Source organism: Delphinus delphis, chromosome 2 (genome assembly GCF_949987515.2).
Source record: "Delphinus delphis chromosome 2, mDelDel1.2, whole genome shotgun sequence".
NCBI lineage: Eukaryota > Metazoa > Chordata > Mammalia > Artiodactyla > Delphinidae > Delphinus > Delphinus delphis.
This window is the reverse complement of record NC_082684.1, coordinates 45,672,063-45,697,790: the sequence shown is the minus strand read 5'-3', so window position 1 is coordinate 45,697,790 and position 25,728 is coordinate 45,672,063. Positions and strand designations below refer to the sequence as shown.

Below are 25,728 nucleotides of genomic sequence, written 5' to 3'. Positions count from 1 at the left end.
CTGAGGGAGCGCGTCCCCGGAGGCCTCCCTGGGCGGGAGCTGGGCCACGCTTACGCCATGCTGGAATTCCAGTCCTCGCCGCTCTCGGGGTACTTGGTGAAGCGGCTTTCGGCCCTTCCAGTGCCCCCTTCCGCCGCCCTGTGCTCGCCCCCGGGTCCTAGAGAGGGGCGGTTGGCCATGGGAAAGCAGCGTGAGGGCAGAGTTTGGAAAAATCTGTGGACCGCCCTCGAGACGGGGGAAGTTATCCTTCCTCTCCCTGAGGGGTGTGTCTTCCTTACTGATTCCCCCTCCCCCCTTCAGTTTCCAACAATGAGATTTTTGGCGTTGGGGACCTCGGCAGAAAACCCAGCCGGCAGCCTAGAAAAGTCGTACGGTAATCCGACAACTGGTGTGGCATGTGCAGCACCGCGCGTCGGTCGTGAGGCAGCATGTGTACCAGAGACCGGCATCCCCAGACGCGGGGAGCGGCATCCTAACCTCGGCCAGCTGCACCCTGATTAGGTTCAAGAGCGGGCTGTTTAATCTTAGCTCTTCCTTGTGGGAGGAAGCAGGAATCTAAATTCATGGTTGCGCCTATTCCAGAAAAGGATTTCTTAGCAGGTATCTGAATAAGCACTGCTTAAAAAGCTGCAGCTGAAGTTAACTGTTCAAAGTTGTGCTTTTTTTGAGACGCTTTGTGGAAACCCTTGAGAAATTTAGACACCCGTAGCCTGCTAAAGGTAAACACCTTGGGGTGAACTAAGCATTCTGAATTGTGTAGGAATTGTCTTAAAGTTTGAATTCTTGGTTAATTAGGTTGCACTTCTCCTTACCTCACCTAGCAGGTGAATGGCATCACTGTCTCCAGTCTGGCTAAAGTAGTTGCTGATGAGACTGTTATTATTGTCCCAAGAATAACACTGGAGTACTCTTGAATTGCTCTGTGTTTTGGGTAGACATACCTTGCTATAAATACTTTCATATTTAATGTGTTCTCTGATAAACAAGCCCCCGCCCCGCCCCCGACTCCCCATATCCTCTTGTTTAGGGATCTAACAAGAAATAACTGGGTTTATTGTTTGCAGATTCTAAGGAAAATTCATTAATTCATCCCTCTTACCCTCCCCCCAACACTGAGTTAGAAATCTCTTCTAATTTTGCAGCCTTAGCAGTGTAACCAACTCTATCAGGTGCACTTGGAGAGTGAAGTGTTCTATTTACCTTTGTGAGATTCATATTGAAACTTAAAATATAACAAAGCCTGATGAAATTTTTTCTTAAAAATATTAAACACTTTAAAATTATAAAGGGTATTGAGTATTATATAACCCTTTCTTGATGGCTCAGGGTCAACATGAAGAGCCATTAATTTATGAATGTGTTTCCAGTTTAGTATTTTCTGTATCCTCCTTTAATATCATAGTCTCTTCTGCTTGATGCAAGTGTTTTCATCTGTCTCTCACTCCAAGCCTCCTTCCAGTTTGTAGGCTTTAACCTGCTTTTAGTAGGGAGAACATTTTAATAATTAGATGTTAAAGGACAGCCAGTATGACTTTTATATTTTATTATTATTATTTTTTTTGTGGTACACGGGCCTCTCACTGTTTTGGCCTCTCCCGTTGCAGAGCACAGGCTCCGGACGCGCAGGCTCAGCGGCCATGGCTCACGGGCCTAGCCGCTCCGCGGCATGTGGGATCTTCCCGGACCGGGGCACGAATCCGTGTCCCCTGCATCGGCAGGCGGACTGTCAACCACTGCGCCACCAGGGAAGCCCCAGTATGACTTTTATAAAGGGCCTGAGAAGTGAAGGCTTTTTTGAGGCTTAACTTTAAAGGACTTGTGTTAAGATTGATACTGTGGGGAACTTATCTTGAATTTTACTTGAAATGTATGGAAGGTATATTTTTAATTGCATACTTATTATAATTTTTTATAGCAAAGAAAGTTTTAATCTAAAAGATCTCACAATACTTTGTAAAAAATTTAAGTTGTTAATAAACGTAATGGTATGGGTTTCTTAGGAATCTGACCTAATGTGTAAAAAGGAAATGAAGAGAGACTATGCTTTTCAAGAACATTCGAACGTTTGAGGATAACATCTTATAAGCTGCTTTTTCTGTGTACTGTTTATGTTTTTAGTTATTTTGAAGGTAAATCCAGAGGATAGTTAGAGGCTAGAAGCAAGTAATTGTTTCTTTAGAAGTGATCACTTTTATGCATAAATAAAGTTGAGTTTCATTGCTTCCTCTTTCAGTTTTTGTGAACATGACTTTGGGTGTTCTGATCATAAAAGTGTAGTTTATGTACAAAGCACAGGTTAAACATTGGTTTAGATAAGAATGTAAGCTATTTTTTTCTGTAAACAGAAAATTAAACAGAAAGAGGAAAAGCCTTTAGTACCATAACTAAGGAGTTTGATTTAACTTAACCTTCTGTATGTGAGCTCTAGAAAGAGAAAAGTAATGACAGTTTATAACTGTTTGCATGCCAGGGTGTTTAATTGGTGTTTAAATGGTTTTTTTGGTCTTTGAGTTTGATTGCAGTGTTATTTAGGCTTTTAAAATTAATTTTTAAAATGGTATACGTTTTTAATTGGTTTTATCTTAAAAAGATAAAATAGGCAAAATAGTATACTTTTAGTACTAAGAATAGTTTTAGTAATGATTCCAGTAGGAAATCTAATATTCCTAGGAAATGTGTAAGAAGTGACCTCCTTTTAAAAAAAGTTGTGCTTTAGTATTTCACCTATCACCTTAACTACTACAGGCTGATTAAGAGCTTCTAACCTCAAGTCTAGTTTCAGCAAAGTGATTTGTACACTAAGTGGAACTTAAATGAATTGTTTATACTCCCCTCCTTCCAGGACATTGCTTTTTGGGTTTCTCTTCTCACTAATTGCTCTGCTCATTCTGTGTTTACGATTCGTTCTCATTCTTGAAGTGCTCAATCCTTGGTTCACTTTTCTTTTTATACTCCTCTGGTGATTTCATCCAGTGTCATGGCTTTAAATACCTATATGCTGATGGCTTCCATTTTTATATCTACAGCCCAGATTTACCTCTTGTATTCTGTACGACCTGTTCTGAATTTCTGTTTGGATGTAAAGTAGTAAACTCAAACTAAAATTCCATGTTCCTCTTTAAACCTGCTGTAGGGGCAGGCTGATCCATCTTATTAGATGGCAGTTCTATCCAGTATTCAGGTGAAAAGAAAAATGGAGTCATCCCTGACTTATCTCATTCATACTTGGCATTCTTGGCTCAATCTTACCTTGAAAATATATCCAGAATCAAATCACTTCTTACCACCTCCATTGCTCATCAGGCTAGTCCAAACCAATCTTCTCTCTCTTGCCTAGATTTCTGCAGTTAACCTCTAATGGGTTTCTCTGCTTCTATCCTAGCTCTCTACAGTCTTTTTCAACAGAGCAGCCAGATCATACCACTTCTTTCTTCAGAACCCTGCAGTGACTTCCCATATGCAGAGTAAAATCCAAAGTACTTATGGTCTACAAGGTCTTACAGAATCTGGATACTCCTACTCTCCCCATCCTCCCTTATCTCTCCTAAGTTAGGTAGTACTCTACGTCTTGCTTATTTCAGCTGTCTTAGAGCCTTTACACTGGCTGTTACCCCTTCTTCAATCATTTTTTCTGTAAGGTATCTACGTGACTGATTGCCTTGTCTCCTTCAAGTCTTTGCTCTTGAAATGTTTTTCAAAACGATCTGCCTTCTATTTAAAGCTGCACTTCCCTACTTATGATCTCTGTACCCTGTTCTGTTTTACATAGCAGTTGTCACCTTTCAACAAACTATATAATTTCCTTGTTGATCGTGTTTATTATCTCTTCTCTCTGCCCCCAGACGTACGCTATAACGTAACCTCTATGAGGACAGGGCTTTTTGTCTCCTTTTGTTTATTGATGGATTCTAAGGGTTTAGGGCAGTGCTTGGCACATAACAGGTGCTCAATAAAGATTTATTAAAGATGTGTTCATTACAAGTGAATTAAAATCTTTATCCTACAGTTTTTTGTTGTTTTTTTTTTTTTTACTGTGATGCATACCTCATTTTTGGACACATGTAGTTTTCAGTTTGCTCCTTTCCTAGGAACAGTCAGAGAGCAGAAGAAAAGTGGCAGGGAACCTTTGGGAACCCCTTGGTGGAGGGAGTGATGTTTAAATGTGGCGGAGACCGTCTTACCTGTCTCACGTGATTAGGACTATTAGTTAGGTAATATAAAAAGTTGGTTAAAGCAAGAACTCGAGGTATCTGTGCACTTCGTTTTAATTTTAAGCATTTACTTACTTTTATTTGCCTCTCTTTTTTTTTTTTTTGCTGTACGTGGGCCTCTCACCGTTGTGGCCTCTCCCGTTGCAGAGCACAGGCTCCGGACGTGCAGGCTCAGCGGCCATGGCTCACGGGTCCCAGCCGCTCTGCGGCATGTGGGATCTTCCCGGACCGGGGCACGAACCCGTGTCCCCTGCATCGGCAGGCGGACTCTCAACCACTGCACCACCAGGGAAGCCCTTGCCTCTCTTTTTTATTTGGATCAATCTCTTGTCTTTGAGTAGGGGGTCTCCTGATCTTTTTTCTATACATCATTCCTTAAAAGCGTAATTTCTAGTATTGCTTTTTTTTAGTGTAATGAAACATTCGAATTCAAAATCATTCTAGATTTTTCCAATCCTTATCAAGGCCTTCCAAAGGATTTAACTTTGTTTTTGTAGAAATAACAGCTTTGTCTTTATTCTGTCATTTAATCGATTTATAGAAATAAGCAAATGTGTAGGTGAGTAGGTTGCTAGCCAGAAGCATTTAGCTTTCTGTAGACACTAGCCCATGTATTTTTAACCAAGGGGAGAAATGTCATTTAATCCAGTGAGAGGTCCTTTAAGATAGCTTCCATATTGAATCGTTTTCATGGGGGCCATAGGATCCTAGCTGCCTGCCATTACTAGAGAAGAATGTCATTTATCCACATTTCTTTATTTTTGGATCTGAGTGACATCTGCAATTAGTTATCAGAACTTATATGATTTTTAGTAATTACATTGTCTGTCAAGAGACCTGATGTTATGCTACATTCTCACTGGAAAATGTGGGATGATCATTATTTACTCTTACACATGAGTCATTTAAGTTGCTAAGGGAACAGTCTGGTCTGGAAGTCAGTAGTTAGGAGATCTGCAGGTCTTAGACCTTATTAATTCTAAGGTTTGTGCAAATTTCTTATTGCTCAGTTCTTTAATTGTATAATGTGTGGTGTAAGTGGAAAGAGTGTGGGTGCTAGGGAGTCTGAAGAACTTGGGTTTGAATTTGGCTTTGCTAGTTAATACCACTTACTGTATGTGTGGATTTACTTGCAGGAAACTCATTTGCCTTGCTTATATTATCTTAGTAGTTGCTACATAAGTGATAGCTAACATTAGAGTGCTTATTTGTTGTAAGGCTTTGTAAATATGTATAGTATCATATTTATCCTCTCTGCAACCTTATGAGATAGATAGTATTTGGTGGAAACGAGGGAGGCAGGTTAAATAATTTGTCCAAAGACACAGAGCAAGTAAAAGGAGGAACCTGAATTTGAACTAGATATTCTGACTCTAGAGCCCATTCTCATACATTGAGTTGTTTCGTAAGAATGCTTTCTGAAAAAAAGAGTAAGGCACTTGTCCATGTGCAGTTGTCTGATGTTAGGTATTAGAAAGCTACATGAAGGTTATAAAGATTTCTTTCCCCTGGAGTTAGAGGATTAACTCTTAAAGCTAGTGACTTAAATTTGAGAACTTAAAGTTTTCCAAGGAGAGAAAATAGTAAAAGCCATTTAAAACCAAATGCTATAAAGTGTTTTATAGAGAAAGCAATAGGTAGACTATGATCTTTTTAATTTACAAGAAAAATTTTCAGTCTTAATTCCTGTGTAGCGTTATGAGTTTTACTGCCGTGTGATCTTGTAGGCATTGCTCAGTGGTTATTTCAGAAAGGCCAACCCTGATCACCAGAATGAATCTTTATTCTTTGTCTCAGCCTTATTTTTCTTCACTTCATGATCAGTTATTACCTAACATTATAATATATGCTTGTTTATTTATATGCTTGATATCTGTTTCACCTCTAAGAATATAAGCACTATGAGGCGGGAACTCTTGCTCACCACTGTGAACTATATTTCTCACACTTAGGTAGTGCTCAGTTTAATGAATGAATAAATTGCCTGATGTTTGAAAATGATTGGGACTCATTGAGCCTTCTGCTTTACTTGTCATTTTTTTTTCAAATATGGATACTTTAATAGGAAATATTATATAATTATTTCAGTTCACAGTTTTCATTTTTTTGAAAAAGTACTTCATAATTTAACTATAAATTACCTACATGGCAATTATATAAGTGAGGAGCTAGATATATCACGTATTTTAAGGAACTCTCCATATCTAGCCATATTTAAATGACAGATCTGGAGTAAGAAATAATGATTAAAAAAAGCATTGTCCAAATACAAAAAGGCATGTAATACGTTCCTTTAAGGCTTAAATAATGACTTAGGAAAGTCGTATCGTTCCTTTCAGACACCACTGATTAAACAGATCATGAGAAAGTCAAACTAATAATGTTAAAATTTGCATGTATTCAAACAAACAAACTTGAGGCTAGAATTTGAAACTTCTTGACTTGGATTACTGCTAATTTTGCCAATTGCTTTACTTGTCATTTGTGCCATCTGCCTTCTCCATTAGCATGGCTAGTTGATTTACGTGCAATGCCATGGAAAGTGAGACTTCAAGAATAAGGGTTTCAGGTTTACTCTTGGGAGTGGGATGGCAAACAAAATTTAATGCACGAATTTCAGCCAAAGTACTTCTTAGTACTAGTTAATCTTGTTGATCAGCAATGTAAGTGTTCTGAGTGAAATATATACATACATTATTTAGTGATTGCATATGTTTACATCTGGTTACCTTTGAAGTAAATTTGAACAAGCTAGGCTGTACTTTGAAAGCTCTCCAGTGTTCTGAATGCTATGTTGTTGAACATTTAAAGTGTTTCCTTAAATTTTTTAAAAAATAAATTTATTTTTATTTATTTATTTTTGGCTGCATTGGGTCTTTGTTGCTGTGCGTGGGCTTTCTCTAGTTGCGGTGAGCGGGGGCTACTCTTCGTGCGGTGCTTGGGCTTCTTATTGCAGTGGCTTCTTTTGTTGTGGAGCACGGGCTCTAGGCGTGGGGGCTTCATTAGTTGTGGCACACGGGCTCAGTAGTTGTGGCTCGTGGGCTTAGTTGCTCCGTGGCATGTGGGATCTTCCCGGACCAGGGCTTGAACCCATGTCCCCTGAGTTGGCAGGCGAATTCTTAACCACTGTGCCACCAGGGAAGTCCTTTAAATTTTTAATATCCATGCACAGGTTGAATTCATTTGTGTGCTTTTGGCCTGTACTTGATTAGTTTATTGGGAAGTCATGTTCGTTTGCAATGTGTTCCATAATTATTTTACATAGTTTTCCTAACCTGGATATCTCAGGTTGGCTGAACATGATTTCTGTGAAGTGAATTTCTCAAGCTTCTCATATGATTTGGTATTTTCATTTCTGGGTATAGTTTCAGTTACTGTGGTGTATAATCCCTTTTGGTATCTTTTTTTTTCTGTTTTGTTTTTGAACACTGTAAATGGGATCCTTCTGTATGAGTTTATTTGCAACTTCCTTTTTCTCCTCAACTTTATTGTCCAAATATTCTTCCACCATCTTGTATATAGCTCTAATTCATTCACTTCACTTCTACCTGGAATTTCATTGTATGTATATTTGCCACCTTGTTTGTTATCTGTTGATGGGCACTTGGGTAGTTTGCAGTTTTCTTTTGCTATTATAAACAGTTCTGCTATGAATACCTTGTATAGGTCTCTTGGTGCACTTGCATCCCTACTGTCTCTAGTATCGTGTTTTAAAAAACTTTTTTGTTACTACTTACAATAAGAAATAAATTTTACGTTATGAGACTCAATACATTATCAGATGTATACATATGTAACAAAGTTTCTTGGGAAAAAAACCTCATGTGATACTAGTTTGTTTCATTAAGAATAGAAATGCTAATCAAGACCCACTGAGTTGATTTTTGCTACCCACTAATGTTGAGGTTTGCAGTTTGAGTAAATTGTGTCGGACCATAACCTAGATAGGAGTGGAATTGCTGCATTGTAGGAGAGGTGCATTTTCAGCCTTACTGTAGGTAGCGCTGTGTTGTTTTCCAATATAATTGTACCAGTTTATTCTCCTCACTAGTGTATACATGTGATGGCTCCACATTCTGGTCTATACAGTTGACCCTTGAAAAACTCGGTGGGGTTTGGGATGTTGACCTCTGTGCAGTTGAAATTCTGCCTATAATTTATAGTTGGCCCGCCATATCTACCCTGTTCCTCTCAATCCATGGTTTGGCATCCACAGATTAAACTAACTGCACGTTGTATAGTACTGTAGTATTTACTATTGAAAAAAATCTGTATATAAGACCCTCACATTTCACTCCCATGTTGTTCAAAGGTCTACTGTACTTGATGTTGGTAAAATACTAAAGTTAGACAGCTTGTTGGGTTGAATTGATATCTCGTAGTTTGTGCATTTTTGCTTACTGAGGGGAGATGTCTTTTCAGATGTTTCCTGGCCATTTTTGTTTCCTTTTCTCAGAAATGACTGTTGGGTTTGTTTTTCTTTTTGATAGGAGTTCTTTATATGTTCTGAATTCTAATTCTCTGCGGATCATGTATCACAAATGTCTTCCCATTTTGTGGCTTGTCGTTTTCACTTTTGTATGGTTTCTTTGTTAATAAAAGTTAAAAATTTTAATTTAGTTGAATTTCTCAGGATTTCTCTTTTATGGTTTGTGTCTTTGTGTCTTGTTTAAGAAATCCTTTCCTACCTCAAGGTTATAAAGGTATTCTTTCTTGCATGTTGTGGTATAAAGTTCAATGTTGCCTTTCACAACTGTTTTCCCAGGAATTGATTTTTGTTTCTTCCCTTCTATGCTGCTGTTTTCTTTTCTCCGAAGTTCCACTACTTAGCATTTCAGTTTTTTTTTTAAGGACTAAAATGTGTGAATTTAGTAGATACTTTGAAATAAATCTTTTGAGTTACTAGTATTATGTATTGTCCACACCTTGCTTTTAGAGTCATAGGTAAATAATTATGTTAAGAATGTTAAGGTATGGATAGTTATCTAGTAAACTTGGAAGTCTTCACTCTCCCCCAACGCCCATATGACATTATAGATTTGTAAATAATCAGGGAAGTCAAGTCAGTGTTTGCATGTGGTTTTCTTAAGTTGTTATGGACATTTGTTGTGAAGTAGTCTGGTTAGTTATTTTCTTAAAGTTGCAGCTCTTTGTGCTTGGTATTTTGCAGTTTTACCGTAGTGCACTGTGACTGTGGACCTATTTCTCTATATCCAGCTAATACTCAGAGTATACATATAATCTGAGGAATCAGATCTTTCTTCAGTTTTGGAAAATTCTCAGCTATTTAAATATTGCTTCTTTTATTTTTACTTTTCTTCTCTTTTGGTAGACCTGTGTTGGAGTTTTTTATTCTCTGTGTATTTTAATTGCTCTTTCAGTTTTTTTAAAAAAAATTTTCTATGCCTTATACCAGGTGAATTTGGTACAGTGTAGCAATTTACTTTGTTCCTCTGCTACGGTCCAGCCTAGAGTTTATTCTGTCTATTGAGTCTACATGGCAGTATTTACAATTTTCATTTTTTTTTTTTTTTTTTTTTTCCCGGTGGCGGGCCTCTCCCGTTGCCTGGGTTCGTGCCCTGGTCCGGGAAGATCCCACATGCCGCGGAGCGGCTAGGCCTGTGAGCCATGGCCGCTGAGCCTGTGCGTCCGGAGCCTGTGGTCCGCAACAGGAGAGGCCACAACAGTGAGAGGCCTGCGTACCGCAAAAAAATAAATTAATTAATTAAAAAATTTTTTTGTCAGACTGTTTCATAAAACTAATACCATCTGGTGTGAATTCATGTTTTTATTGGTTTTTTTTTCTTCCTCATCATTAGATTTCTTCCTATGTTTTGGATTATTGGTTTATTAAGTTCATTTTAAGTAGAGTTTTTTTTTTTTTTAACGCTTTTCTAAGTGATCATTCCCACCCCACCTCCAAATTATTTATTTATTTTTAAACCATTTGTGTCTGACCCACTCTTCCTCTAGTTGCAAGCTAGGTTTATTCTGGGACAGTTAAAAGAAAAATGCAAGGTGGAAAGTGTTTCTAATGTGAAATCATGTACTGAGAAAGAGGGAGATAAGGATGTGTGTGTGTTTGTGCGTGTATGTGTGTGTGTGTGTGTGTGTGTGTGTGTGTATAGAGAGAGAGAGAGAGCGAGCGAGAGAGCGAGAGCACACGCTCATGTTTAGAAGAGTATTGAATGAAATCTAAAAAAAATGACAGTTTGTTATGGGGGAGAGGAACACAGTGTAGAAGAGCACTACACTATGTTCTGAATTTTCCTTTTTCTTTAGACCTGACTTTGGAGCCATGTAAATGTTTTACATAATTATTAAAAAATTTTTTTAGATCTCTAAAAATTAAAAGTAAAACAAAATAAATGAATTTTACATGTATTCACTTGGTGGATACCAGAGTGAAACTCCGCCAAGTGGCTTTAAAAGACAGTGACTTGACTCACTGATGATATTCCCCCTGAAATAGACCCTGGGAAGAGAGTGCAGGAAGGATGGCAAAGAAGAAAAACAAGTCTTGAACTATTATAATTTTGGTGGCAATGTATACATTGTATTTCAGTACTGCGTAATGTATGTATTGTGGGCTAATTGAAATGAGTGAATATATTGGTTTTGTTGAAAACAAACTTTTAGCATTATTTAAAGAAGATGTTGGTTTTTTTTTTTAACACTTATGATGTGGAGCATTTTTTAAAGGCTTTATTGAATTTGTTACAATATTGCTTCTGTTTTATGTTTTGGTTTTTTGGCTACAAGGCATGTGGGATCTCAGCTCCCCGACTAGGGGTCAAACCCGCACCCCCTGCATTAGAAGGCGAAGGCTTAACCACTGGACTGCCAGGGAAATCCCTTTTTTTTTTTTTTTTTTTGCGTTACGTGGGCCTCTCTCACTGTTGGGGCCTCTCCTGTTGTGGACCACAGGCTCCGGACGCGCAGCCTCAGCGGCCATGGCTCACGGGCCCAGCCGCTCTGCGGCATGTGGGATCTTCCTGGACCAGGGCACGAGCCCGTGTCCCGTGCATCGGCAGGCAGACTCTCAACCACTGCGCCACCAGGGAAGCCCCAAAAACCCTATAGTACTAAATTTGAGTAGAAGCCTCTGTATGCACTCATGCAATAACTTAACTTATTGAAATGTATGCATTTTCTGGCCCTGTTGACTTAAAAGGCCTAGAAACAGTGACCAATTCAATAGCAGTCTTGATGCTCACATTGTGGTCTTTAAATACCTTTTCACAATAAAAGTAAACTAGTGCTCAGAATGGGCATTTTCCAAGTCTGAGGCAGGAAATGTAGGAGATGAGCCTGCATATATTAATTATCAATAGTACCACAAGCTCAGAGGCTTGCAGTGACACACATTTGCACCACCCCCTTAACTGGGTCCTCTGCTACAGGGTTTCACAAAACTGCTATTATGGTGTTGTCCATGGTAGGGGTCTCATCTGAAGTTCAGCTGGGGAAAGACCTGCTTCCAAGTTCATGTGCTTGTTGGCAGCATTCAGTTCCTTGGAGGGTGCCCAACTGAAAGCCTTAGTTTCTTGTTGGCTGTTGTCTGGGAGGCTGTTCTTAGGTCCTTGCCTCATGACCCTCTCCATAGGCAGCTTACAACATGGCAGCTGCTTTCTTCAAAGCCAGTAAGGGAGAGAAAGAGTGACCTATTAACAGGGGTTACAGTCTTATGTAATACAATTATGTATATGTAATCATTTTTAACATTCTGTCACCTTTGTCATATTTTACTGATCAGAAGCAAGTCACAGGTCCCACTCATACTTAATGGAGGGGATTGTACAAAGGTGAGAATGCCAGGAGAGCAACTCGAGTTTTTTTTTTTCCCGAGAATGTCTTGTCAGAAAGCAATAGAGCAACTAAAAACTATGGAGGTAGTGTCAAAACAACCTAGGAGCCATCCTGAATAAGATCCCATTGGTCAAAAGGGGGACAATTTCATTTTATGCAGATGATATGATACTATATATAGAAAACCCTGAAGACTCCACATAAACACTACTAGAACTGATAAACGAATTCAGCAAGGTAGCAGGATACAAGATTAACATACAGAAATTGGTTGTGTTTCTTTACACCAACAATGAAATATCAGAAAGGGAATGTAAAAAAAACAATGCTTTTAGATATCGCAGCCCCCAAAATAAAATACTTAGGAATAAGCCTCACCAAGGAGGTGAAAGACTTATATGCTGAGAACTGTAAAACATTAATAAAGGAAATTGAAGATGATGCAAAGAAATGGAAAGATACCCCATGCTCTTGGATTGGAAGAGTTAATATTGTTAAAATTGCCATACTACCCAAAGCAATCCACAGATTTAATGTGATCCCTATCAAATTACCCATGACCTTTTTCACAGAACTAGAACAAATAATTTTAAGATTCATATGGAACCATAAAAGACCAGAATTGCCAAAGCAATCCTGAAGAAAAAGAACAAATTGGGAGCCATAACCATCCCAGACTTCAGACAATACTACAAAGCATGGTACTGGCACAAAAACAGGCATATGGATCAATGGACAGGATAGAGAGCCCAGAAATAAACCCACACACCTACGATCAATTAATCTTCAACAAAGGAGGCAAGAATATACAATGGGAGGGGATTCCCTGGTGGTCCAGTGGTTAGAACTCCATGCTTCCACTGTAGGGGGTGCAGGTTTGATCCCTGGTTGGGGAACTAAGATCTCGCATGTTGCGCGGAGCAGCCAAAAAAAAAAAGGAATATACAATGGGAAGAAGTCTCTCCAGCAAGTGGTGTTGGAAAAGTTGGACAGCCACGTGTAGATCAAAGAAGTTATAACGTGCCCTCTCACCATACACAAAAATAAACCCAAAATGGCTTAAAGACTTAAACATAAGACATGATACCATAAAACTCCTAGAAGAGAACATAGACAAAACATTCTTTGACATAAATTGTACCAGTGTTTTCTTAGGTCAGTCTCCCAAGGCAATAGAAATAAAAGCCAAAATAAACAAATGGGACCTAATCAAACTTACAAGCTTTTGCACAGCAAAGGAAACCATAAACAAAACAAAAAGACAACCTACAGAATGGGAGAAAATGTTTGCAAATGATGCTACTGACAAGGGATTAATTTCCAAAATATACAAACAGCTCATACAACTTGACAACAAAAAAACAACCCAATCGAAAAATGGGCAGAAGACCTTAATAACATTTCTCCAAAGAAGAAATACAGATGACCCATAGGCACGTGAAAAGATGCTCAACATTGCTAGTTATTAGAGAAATGCAAATCAAAACTACAATGAGGTACCACCTCATGCCAGTCAGAATGGCCATCATTAAAAAAATCTACAAATAACAAATGCTGGAGAGGATAGGGAGAAAAGGGAAGCTTCCTACATTGTTGGTGGGAATGTAAGTTGGTGCAGCCACTATGGAAAACAATGGAAGTTCTGCAGAAAACTAAAAAAAGAATTACCATATGATCCAGCAGTCCCACTCCTGGGCAGATACTCAAGACAAAACTATAATTCAAAAAGATACAAGATACACGTTCCCCTATGTTCATAGCAGCACTATTCACAGTAGCCAAGACGTGGAAACAACGTGAATGTCTATTGACAGATGAATGGATAAAGAATAAGTGGTACATACATACAATGGAATACTACTCAGCCATAAAAAGAAGTAAATGATGCCATTTGCAGCGACATGGATGCAACTAGAGATTATCATACTAAGTGAAGTAAGCCAAAGAGAAAGACAAATACCATATGATATCACTTATATGTGGAATCTAAAATATGACACAAATCAACCTATCTTGGGAACAGAAACAATCAGGGGCATGGAGAATAGACTGGTGGTTGCCAAGTGGGAGGGGGTAGGAGAGGGTTTGATTGGGAGTTTGGGATTAGCAGATGCAAACTGGTATATATAGAATGGATAAACAACAAGGTCCTGCATAGCACAGGGAGCTATATTCAATATCCTGTGGTAAACCATAATGGAAAAGAATATGAAAAAGAATGTATATATGTGTGTAACTGAGTCACTTTGCTGTACAGCAGTAATAACATTGTAATTCAACTGTGCTTCAATAAAAAATAAATTTAAAAAAGGGACAATTTGAACATCAGTAAAGAAAATAACTAATGAATTGAAACAAGTCAAGTATGTTTAATCCTTGAGTTCGTAATGATGCTAAAACTTAAAAAAATACTTTAGTTGCTCTTGGGCTAACTCATTATTTGACAGTTTTGATAGGTAAAGAAAAATAAGCATTTATCCTACTTTTCTTATATGAATTGGATCTCTGGGTGACCAAATAAGAGAAGTTTCTTTCTATAGATGTATTCTAATAAAGATTGATAGACTTTATTTATTATATATTTTTTTGGCTGTGTTGGGTCTTCGTTGCTGCGTGCGGGCTTTCTCTAGTAGCTACTCTTCATTGTGCGCGGGCTTGTCATTGCGGTGGCTTTTCTTGTTGCGGAGCACAGGCTCTAGGCGTGCAGGCTTCAGTAGTTGTGGCACGTGGGCTCAGTAGTTGTGGCGCATGGGCTTAGTTGCTCCACGGCATGTGGGATTTTCCTGGACTAGGGCTCGAACCTGTGTCCCTTGAATTGATAGGTGGATTCTTAACTACTGCGCCACCAGGGAAGTCTCAGTGATAGGCTTAGAATGTCACCATTTTGCATCTCCTAATGAATAATGTCTAGGCGAAGATCACCAATAGTTGGTAATATCACAAAAAGATATCCAGATACTAGATACATCGTTTTGGAAGTATGCCATGCTGTCTGTGCCTTAGTCTTGCCCTCAGGTTATAATCCTGAATCTGATCTAGCCTTTAAATTTAACTACCAATTTATAGGAAATAGAAGACAAAACAAAAACAAAACACCAAAAAAACTTGTTAATACTGTGGGGATGCCATCAACAAAATTCCTACTGAGAATCTTTACAGGACAACTGCCTGGTTTTTCCAACCCCAAATTCTAAGAATTGCAAGAAAGTGAATAATAAAAGATACAGGGATGATGAATGGAAGGAGACGAGATAAATACAGTAAGTCCTCTACATACGAACGAGTTCCATTCTGAGAGTGTGTTCACAAGTCTAATTTGTTCATAAGTCCAAGTTAGCCTAGGTACCCAATTAACACAATCAGCTATATAATACTGTATTCTAATAGGTTTATAATACTTTTCACACAAAAAATAAAACATTTTTAATCTTGTGGTACAGTACATTGAAAAGTACAGCGGTACAGTACAACAGCTGGCATAAAGGGGCTGGCATCGAGTGAACAGGCAAGAAGAGTTACTGACTGGAGGAGGGAGAGGAGGTGGGAGATGGTAGAGCTGAAGGATCGTCAGCAATAGGAGATGGAGGGCAAGCTGCAGTTTCACTCACGCCTGATGTTGATGGAAAGCACGTTTGCATCTTTGAAAGCTCGCAACTCTTGAGTTTCGTATGTAGGGGACTTACTGTACATCAATCAATACAGAATAACTCAAAAAATATTTACACAGCAGTTGGGGAAATGGGAATACTGGCTGGATATTTGATATTAAGGGATTATTGTTAATTTTAAATGTGCTGTGAGCCTGGATTTTTGTCCTCTTTCCTTTCCAGGCTCAGAGCTCCTATAAAGCTATATAGCTATAGGTAATAGGTTTTCAGCCTGATTCTTTTTTTTTTTTAAACTTTAAAAAAAAGTATTTATTTTTGGCTGCCTTGGGTCTTCGTTGCTGCATGCAGGCTTTCTCTAGTTGTAGTGAGCAGAGGCTTCTCTTCATTGCAGTGCGTGGGCTTCACATTGCAATGGCTTCTCTTGTTGTGGGGAATGGGCTCTGGGGTGCTCGGGCTTCCGTAGTTGTGGCTCACGGGCTCTAGAGCGCAGGCTCAGTAGCTGTGGTGCACGGGCTCAGTTGCTCTGCTGTGGCACGTGGGATCTTCCCGGACCAGGGATTGAACCTGTGTCCCTTGCATTCGCAGACATATTCTTAACCACTGTGCCACCAGGGAAGTACCCAGCCTGATTTTTTTTCATACATCTTCTTTCTCCCCCTACCCCACCACCCAAGCTGTGCAAATTCTATTCCCATACCCACCTCTTGGTGTCAAGCAGCAAACCTGGTTCTGTTCTGTTGCTGTTACCTGTGGGAGCTGAACTTCTCTGACCATTTGCCTGCTATAGTCAGTATCCAGCCATCTTTCCCATTCTTTATTCCCTGTGCTCCATTTTAGGTACTGTATGGTTTATTCTTTTGAATTTTTATTGTTTCTAGCTCAGGGATATATTTATTTTCGTTTTGGGTTCAACCATATCTTTTTGATAATCTTATTTTTCATCCATTTTTTTTTAAATTGAAGTATAGTTGATTTATAATGTGTTAGTTTCTGGTGTACAGCAAAATGATTCAGTTATATACTTTTTTATATTTTTCAGTGTGGTTTATCACAGGATATTGAATATAGTTCCCTGTGCTATACAGTAGAACCTTGTTTTTTTTTTATTGATGTATAGTTGATGTACAATAAGATATAATTTACAGGTATATAATATACTGATATACAGTTGTTTTTTTTTTTTCTCTCAATCCCTAACTCTCTAACTATCCCTCCCTGACACCCTTCCCCCCGGTAACCGTAAGTTTGTTCTCTGAGTCTGTGAATCTGTTTCTGTTTTGTAAATAAGTTCATTTGTATCATTTTTTTTAGATTCCACATATAAGTGATATCATATGATTTCTCTTTCTCTGTATGACTTACTTCACTCAGTATGACAATCTCTAGGTCCATCCATGTTGCTGCAAATGGCATTATTTTAGTCTTTTTAATGGCTGAGTAATAGTCCATTGTATATGTGTACCACAACTTCTTTTCATTCCTCTGTTGATGGTCGTCCATGATTTTATGTGTTTGGATAGAAGCATCCTTATTGGAAGTCTTCATCTTTTCATTTCTACCTATTATAATCTTGTTTTTGAAGCGCAACTCAGTGTATCCTGAGTGCTCTTGTTTAGTGATCTGTTCCTTTGCTCAAATCTGCTCTCTTTTAACCTTTTTTTTAAAATTATTTTTTATTTCTATTTTTTTAATTTTGGTTATGCTGTGTGCCTTGTGGGATCTCAGTTCCCCCACCAGGGATTGAACCTGTGCCATTGTAGTGAAAGTGCTGAATCCTAACCACTAGACCACCAGGGAACTCCCTGCCCTCTTTTAATCTTGTTGGTTGTTTTTCAACTTTATAGATTAAGTTTGATTTTAGTATCATACTAATTTGTTATGACTACAGTCAATTAAAATCCTAAAGCCTTGAAGTATGATTCTTGTTGCTGCTAGTTCATCTCACTCATCCTATGTTTCTTTAGTTTGTTTTGGAGTACAGGTATCCCTTGCTAGTCCAACTCAGGCTGGGTAATTTTTTTCTTTTTTGAGGTAGCACTGGTATCCCTTGCTGTCTGAACTCTTGTTGCTTATTGTTCCAAACTTGGGAATCAAATATATGTATCCTTTGTTTAATGACTTGAATTCATTCTTGAAAATTCTGCTAAGTGAAAAGCCATTACATGAAAACATATTTCCTTTAATTTTTTCCTACATATAAACTTAATTTTTTTAATTGAAGTATAGCTGATTTACAATGTTTCAGGTATATAGCAAAGTGATTCAGTTATATATATATGTATTATATATTTTTGTATATATAAATTTTAAGATTCTTTTCCATTATAGGTTATTACAAGATATTGAATATAGTTCTCTGTGTTATACAGTAGGTCTTCGTTATCTGTTTTTATTAGTAGTGTGTATCTGTCAAAGCATATTTTCATTCATTTTTAATGGGAAATTATGCTCTGTTTTATTTCAACCAATTTTTACACATAGGAAAATATTAATCTAGAAATGAAGATGAGTTTATACAAGCATAAGCAACACTTTGAAAGTAAATAAATATACTTGATCTTAAAATGTAATGTGATAGGGACTTCCCTGGTGGCTCAGTCGTTAAGAATCTGCCTGCCAATTCAGGAGACACGGGTTTGAGCCCTGGTCCGGGAAGATCCCACATGCCGCGGAGCAACTAAGCCCATGTGCCACAACTACTGAGACTGTGCTCTAGAGCCCATGAGCCACAACTACTGAGCCCGTGTGCTGCAGCTACTGAAGCCTGCATGCCTAGAGCCTGTGCTCCACAATAAGAGAAGCTACCGCGATGAGAAGCTCGTGCACTGCAATGAAGAGTAGCCCCCGCTCGCTGCAACTAGAGAAAGCTCGCGTGTAGCAATGAAGACCCAATGCAGCCAAAAATAAATAAATTTGTTTTAAAAAAAATGTAATGTGATAAAATGAAGGGGTATTGTATTATACTTGCCAAAGGAGGAAGAGAAAACTTGGTTGTGGTGGTGGTTGATGAGGTGTAATTCTTTGGAAAGTCTATTCTTATTATACCATTTTTTTCACCAATTTTAACCTTCCTGGAGCTCAGGGTTATCTTACATTCAGTCTGCACTTAAAAGTCAAATTGTGGTACAGCTAAGCACTTTTAGTGGAATAAAGGCCAAACACAAGTCCTTTAAGCAATGTGGAAATAGAATACAGGCAGAAAATACTGAAGAGTTGTAGGAGATGATAGCTTTGCATCCCTCTTGCTTGGCAATATGTGCACAAAGCACATGTTCTCAGTTCATCCAAATGTGTGCAGTACATCAATACATATGATGTGTTCCAACTGGATACCATTGTATTGATTAAATTGTTGAGTGTACCTTTAGCTGAAATTATAATGTTGAAATTTTTATTCTTCATAGAATATTTATTTTATGTGTATTTTAGGCGAATAATAACTAATGTTTATAGTAGTAGTTTGAAAAGTAGTACTTTTCAAGAGTCATTTGATGAAAACCAGTTAACTGAACGATTATATGAGGTAGGTCTGTAGATTGTAATAACATGGTATCCCTCCTTATCTGAGATAGCTATTGGAATTCCTGCTGTTCCAGCTAGGGAACTGAAAGAGTTTAGTAGCAAAGGATAAATAAAAATCTTATTTTATGAAACATTTTTAGTTGGTTTGTCCTTTGTTCTCCTATTCTGAGTTCAGCACATCTTTGTAAACTGGCAAGCTTGTCGTGTTATCAGGGTAATGGATGGATTAAAATGTGACTAAGGTCAGGCAAAGAACAGAGTCTGATACATAATAATCCTCTTTCTAAACTATTAATTAGCAACTTTGGGATATGATTATTTAACCTATTAAATATTCTCTAATTTCTACTACTCTTTGGCCATGTTTTAGTACTTACCTGTCTTGTTTCCAAGGATAGCTTGTATACATTATCAAGTGTTTTGTCAAAATCACACATTCTAATTTTTCCTAATTTAGTAAACCTTTTATTAAAAAAAGACATTGAAATGACTTGTTTATAGTGAATGACTTTCGATGCTCCTAAATTTTTTAGTTAGTGACATTGTCTGAATTTACACACAGTGAGTTCACCTATTTTAATTCGATTGCTTTCTGCTATTTTTAGTATATGATAGCTTTTACTTTTACTTTTTTTTTTTTTTTCCCTTAACCTTTTCAGGCATCTTCTAATAGTGGGGAAAGCAGAAGTCTTTCGGGGATCTTGAAATGTAGGATCCTGGCAGCTGTGTACTGTCTGTTGAAGGCAGTACTGTATCTATCTTTGCATGGCTTTTGAGGTTGTATAAATATGGTTTCTAAGCACAGTGTTCAGAGCAAGATGGCTGTAGGATAAGGACCTCTACTTGTGACTGTATTTCATTTTTTTCTAGCTTTATTGAGGTATAATTGACATAACATTGTGTAAGTTTATTAGCTTTGAAGTTTATAATACATTATTGTTGACTGTAATCACTGCTGTGCATTAGATCTCCAGGACTTTTTAATGTACTAGTTGTAAGTTTGTACCCTCAAAAAAAAACTCCCCAAAGCCCCAGGTAACCACCACTCTTCTCTGTTACTATGAATTCAAGATTCCACATGTGATATCATACAGTATTTGTCTTTCTTTGTCTTATTTAGCATAATGCTCTCAAAGTCTGTCCATGATATTGCAAATGGCAGGATTTTCTTCTTTCTCATGGCCAAATAATATTCCATCGTATATATGTATCACACTTTTAAAATCTGTTTATCTGTTAGTGAACTCTTAGGTTGTTTCCATGTCTTGGCTGTTGTAAATAATGCTGCAGTGAACATGGATATCATGTTGAAGATATCTCTTTGAGATACTGATTTCATTTCCACTGCATATTTACCCAGTGGAATTGGGTTTGCTGGATTATGTGGTAGTTCTATTTTTAATTTTTTGAGGAACCTCCGTACTGTTTTCCACAGTGACTGCACCAATTTACATTCCCACCAGTGGTACACAGAGGTTTTCTTTTCTCCATATCCTTGCCAGCACTTGTTATCTCTTGTCTTTTTGATGATAGCCATTCTAACAGGTGTAAGGCGATATCTTATTGTAGTTTTGACCTTTGCATTTTCCCCATGATCAGTGATACTGAGCACCTTTTCATGTACTTGTTGGCCATTTGTACACCTTCTTTGGAAAAATGTCTATTCGGGTCCTTTGCCCATTTAAAAAAATATATATATTTTTTGGCTTTTGAGTTGTATGAATTTCTTATATATTTTAGATATTAATCCTTTATCTGGCATATGGTTTGCAAATATTTTCTTCCATTCTGTAGATTGCGTTTTCATTTTGTTGATCATTTCTTTGCTGTGTAGAAGCTTTTTAGTTTGATGTAGTCCCACTTGTCTATTTCTGTTTTTGTTGCATATGCTTTTGGTGTCATACACCGAAAAATCACTGCCAAGGCCAATGTCAAGGAGCTTTTTCCCAGTGTTTTCTTCTAGGAGGTTTATGGTTTCAGGCCTTAACATTTATGTCTTTAATCCGTTGTGAGTTAATTTTTGAGTGTTGTAAGATAGGGGTCCAGTTTCATTCTTTTGTGTGTGAATATTCAGTTTTCCCAGCACCATTTATTAAAGAGACAATCTTTTCCCCATTGTGTATTCTTGGCTCCCATGTCAAATATTAGTTCACTGTATATGAGTGGATTTATTTCTGGGTTCTTGATTCTGTTCCATTGGTTTGTCTGTTTCTATGCCACTACCATACTGTTTTGATTACTGTATCTTTGTAGTATAATTTGAAATAAAGTGTGATTTATTTCAGCTTTTTTCTTTCTCCAGTTTGCTTTGGCTGTTTGGAGTCTTTTGTGGTTCCATATGAATTTTAGGATTGTTTTTCTTTTTCTGTAAAAAATGCTGTTGGAATTGTGATAGGGATTGCACTGAATCTGTAGCTGTATGACTTTGGGTAGTATGGACATTTTACAGTATTAAAATTCTTCGGTACATGAACACACTATTCTTTTGACACAGTATCTTTCCATTTATTTGTATCATTTTCAGTTTCTTTCGTTATTGTCTTACAGTTTTCAGTGTGCAGATTTTTCACCTCCTTGGTTGCATTTATTCCTAAGTATTGTTTTTGGTGCTGTATTTTAGGTTTCTAATAACTGATCACCTTTGAACCTCTTCAGTTATATTTCTGTTGTTTGAAAGGGAGTCTTGGCAATCACAAATTTTGAAGGCTTACTGTATTTCAGTTTTGTAACTAGGTAATTTATAAACCAACTTTAAGAATGTGGGAATTCATTTGGTGAAATTCTAGAGATGAGAGTTTTTCTTGGGTATCGTTCTTAGATTAACTTCTCTCACTGTTTTTTGCTTTGGTTGCTTATTGGGAACAATATCAAGAATGGAACCAACAACCAAAAAAAAATTTTTTTTTTGGTGGGGGCTGCTGTTGTAGGTTTAAATGTTAAAATACAAGGTATGTACTTATTTCCAATTAATGGTAATTTTATCAGGACTTTTTGATTTTTATTTTTCTGTTATATACTTCTTTTGCAGCTTCAAGAATATTATAATGAAGTCCATATTATGATAAAAAGTCCCTGATTTTATGTCTCACAGTACTGGTGGACACAAATGGGATTGATGTAAACTATATTTATGAAGGTTATTTTGAAAGAAAATCCATAATCATAAGGGCTACCTGTATAAAGCTAATTATGTTAATGAAGTAAACTTTTTTTTCTTCCCAGATTTATGCTGGTTGTGTTTTAGCCAGTTAAAATCTGACAGTGCTATGTGTTGAGCACTGACTGTGTTGGGCTTGCAGGTATTTGGGAGAGAACATACAGATCGGTAGGAGAGTCATTGATTTGGCATGTTAAATTTCAGTAGTATAAAGCAAACCTTGTATAACAAGTAAGTAAAAATCTTTAGTGAATTTTTTTTAAACCATAATTTTCAAGGTACAATTTCACTAGAAGTTGTCTACATAAGATTGTGAGTATAAAAGCAAGTGCTGCTTGATTTCAGTGAATGGGGATGGGAAAATTTCTTACTATTTTAAGATTCTTTAACTTCACCATGGGTTAATAATTTATTAACAGAGGTAATGTTTCAGAAAAAAATAGGAAAATGAAAATATATAAGTAGTTTCCTACCTTATTTTACTATCCTTATTTGTATATGCTTTCATTTTGAATATGTATAAGATTTTGCTGTTGATTCACAATTTTGTTCTTTGTGTGGACTTTGTGTCTCTTTGCTTTCTTTTAAATAACAGTTAGGAGTTTGTGGAATACTGTTAAAGTAAAAACTGAAATTTAGACTGCAGAAGTGTAGAACTTGAAATGTAAACTTCAGAATAGATTGTATAGTCTTAGAAAAGATAATCAGGATTTTACTGTTATTTAATTAGTGTACTTGATTGTAAAATGCTGTGGAGTTTTGTCCTAATTTTATATGATTTTATACTTGGAAGCTCTGAACACTGTAATTGAGGGACCAGAGAGAAAATTTTTTTTTAACTTTTTTTCTTTTTAATGAAAACACCTGACTTTGTAGGAGAGCACTATTTCTTGTCTCATTGTTTTTATTTATTTATTTATTTATTTATTTATTTATTTATTTATGGCTGTATGTGGACCTCTCACTGTTGTGGCCTCTCCCATCGCAGAGCACAGGCTCCGGACGCCGTGGCCATGGCTCACAGACCCAGCCGCTCTGCGGCACGTGGGATCTTCCCAGACCGGGGCATGAACCCGTGTCCCCTGCATCGGCAGGCGGACTCTCAACCACTGCGCCACCAGGGAAGCCCAGAAAATTTTTTACTAGCACTTTTCCCCTTGGCTTCCTGAAAAGCTTATTAAGAAAAAGGTTAGATGTGATCCCTAATGAAAGAATTTGGTAATATTCTCAATCGTATTCTGGTAGGAAGAAGTATTGCTCATTTACAGAAACTACATGCTAGATTATTAAATTTTAGATTAAGTATTTATAATTGTTTGCTAAATTAAATTTGTTACACATAGCTGATAGACTTTATTGCTTCTGAAAAGTGAATATTCCAGTGTTTTGCTGGATCTGGAATTCTGTGTTAGTGGTCATTGTTTTTATGGAGATTTTATTCCATTATCCTTTGGCTTCTATTGCTGAGTAATATATGTCTAATTTTATTCTCTTATAGGTAATTTTTCTATGTTGCTTTTAAGACCTACTTTGCATCTTTTGAGTTATATAATTTTCCTACACATATATTTAGGTTTGTTTCTTTTTATTTATGCTGTCCAGATTTTGTTGCCCTTCTGGAATTGATTTATATCTTTTCAGCAGTTTTTGAAAATTCTTCGCCATTTTGTCATCAAATATTACCTTTCTTGATTCTTTTCTCTCCTTGAATTCCCATTTGACTTATTGGACCTTCTCATTCTTTCCTTCATGTCTATTAGTTTTTCTTTCATGTTTTCCCTAATGTATTCCTTTGTGCTGCATTGCCAGTTTTTATAAGCTCTGTCTTTCTGTTTGATAATTCTTCAGCTGTGTATAATTATCAGTTCATTTAGTTTTTAATGTCTGCATGTCTGTGTATGCACATATGTTTGTGGATGCTTATACACAATTTACAGTTTCTTTAATTTTTACCTTCTGGTCTTTTATATGAGTGTTTTATTTTTTTTCCCATATGTATGATTTAATTTATGCTTCTAATAGCTGAAAAAATTATTTTTTATAGTCCTCCACATTATTCTATTTGGAATTCTTGGGGATATAATCCCTGTTTGTATCTTTGATTTTCTTCTCTTTTTATTGTAAGTTCACCTTCAACAGGAGGGTATCTGAAAATACTGTACTATTCAGGCCAGACTGGGTAGAAGGATTTTTTTTCCAGAGGCTTTCATGGCCTTGGAGCCATTTTTGTGTTCATATTTTTGGTAGAAACATTGGGGGTGTTCTGGACTGGCAGAGACTGTAGATGTGAATTTAAGAATCTATGGTTATAAATTTTTTTTTTTTAAGGGTCAACAATCAGTATTTATTTGGAGATGTCACTTGCAAACTGTCTTACATCGATCTCTTTTTAAAAAATTTTCTGGTTGTATTTTATTTTAATTTGTTTATTTTTAAATTTGATTTTTTAAAATTGAAGTATAGTTGATTTACAGTGATTCAGGTGTACAGCAAAGTGATCCAGTTATGCATATATATACACACATACAATTTTTCATATTCTTTTCAGTTTTACTTTATTACAAAATATCAAATATAGTTTCCTATGCTATACAGTAGCACTGTGTTGTTTATCCATTCCATATATAATAGTTTGCATCTGCTAATCTCAATCTCCCAGTCCATCCCTCCCCTGTACCCTCCTCTCCCTTGGTAACCACAAGTCTGTTCTCTGTGTCCGCGATTCTTTTTCTGTTTCGTAGATAAGTTGCTTTGTGTCATGTTTTAGATTCCACATATAAATGATATCATATGGTATTTGTCTTTCTCTGTCTGACTTAATTCACTTAGTATGAGAATCTCTGGGTCCATCCATGTTGCTGCAAATGACATTATTTCATTCTTTTTTATGGCCGAGTAGTATTCCATTGTATATATATACCGCATCTTCTTTATCCGTTCATCTGTTGATGGACAGTTAGGTTGTTCCCATGTCTTGGCTATTGTAAATAGTGCTATTAACGTTGGGGTTCATGTATCTTTTTGAATTATAGTTTTCTCTGAATATATGCCCAAGAGTGGGACTGTAGGCTCATGTGGCAACTCTATTTTTAGTTTTTCATTTCTGATTTTATTGATTTGGGCCCTCTCCCTTTTTTTCGTGACGAGTCTGGTTAAAAGTTTAATAATTTTGTTTATCTTTTCAAAGAACCAGCTTTTACTTTCATTGATCTTTTCTATTTTTTTAAGTCTATTTCATTTATTTCTGTTCTGATCTTCAGTTTCTTTCCTTCTACTAACTTTAGCTTTGTTTGTTCCTCTTTCTCTAGTTGGTTTAGGCTTAATGTTAGGTTGTTTATTTGAGAATTTTCTTCTTTCCCGAGGTAAGCTTTGTTGCTACATACTTCCTGCTTAGAACTGCCTTTGCTACATCTCATAGGTT

At 37.0% G+C, this 25,728-nt stretch overlaps 1 protein-coding gene across 12 annotated transcripts in view; it reads left to right on the top strand.

Annotated features, from left to right (window-relative positions):
* Nucleotides 1-25,728, top strand: part of KTN1 (kinectin 1) — a 118,436-nt gene that overhangs the window by 554 nt on the left and 92,154 nt on the right. The window lies entirely within an intron of this gene.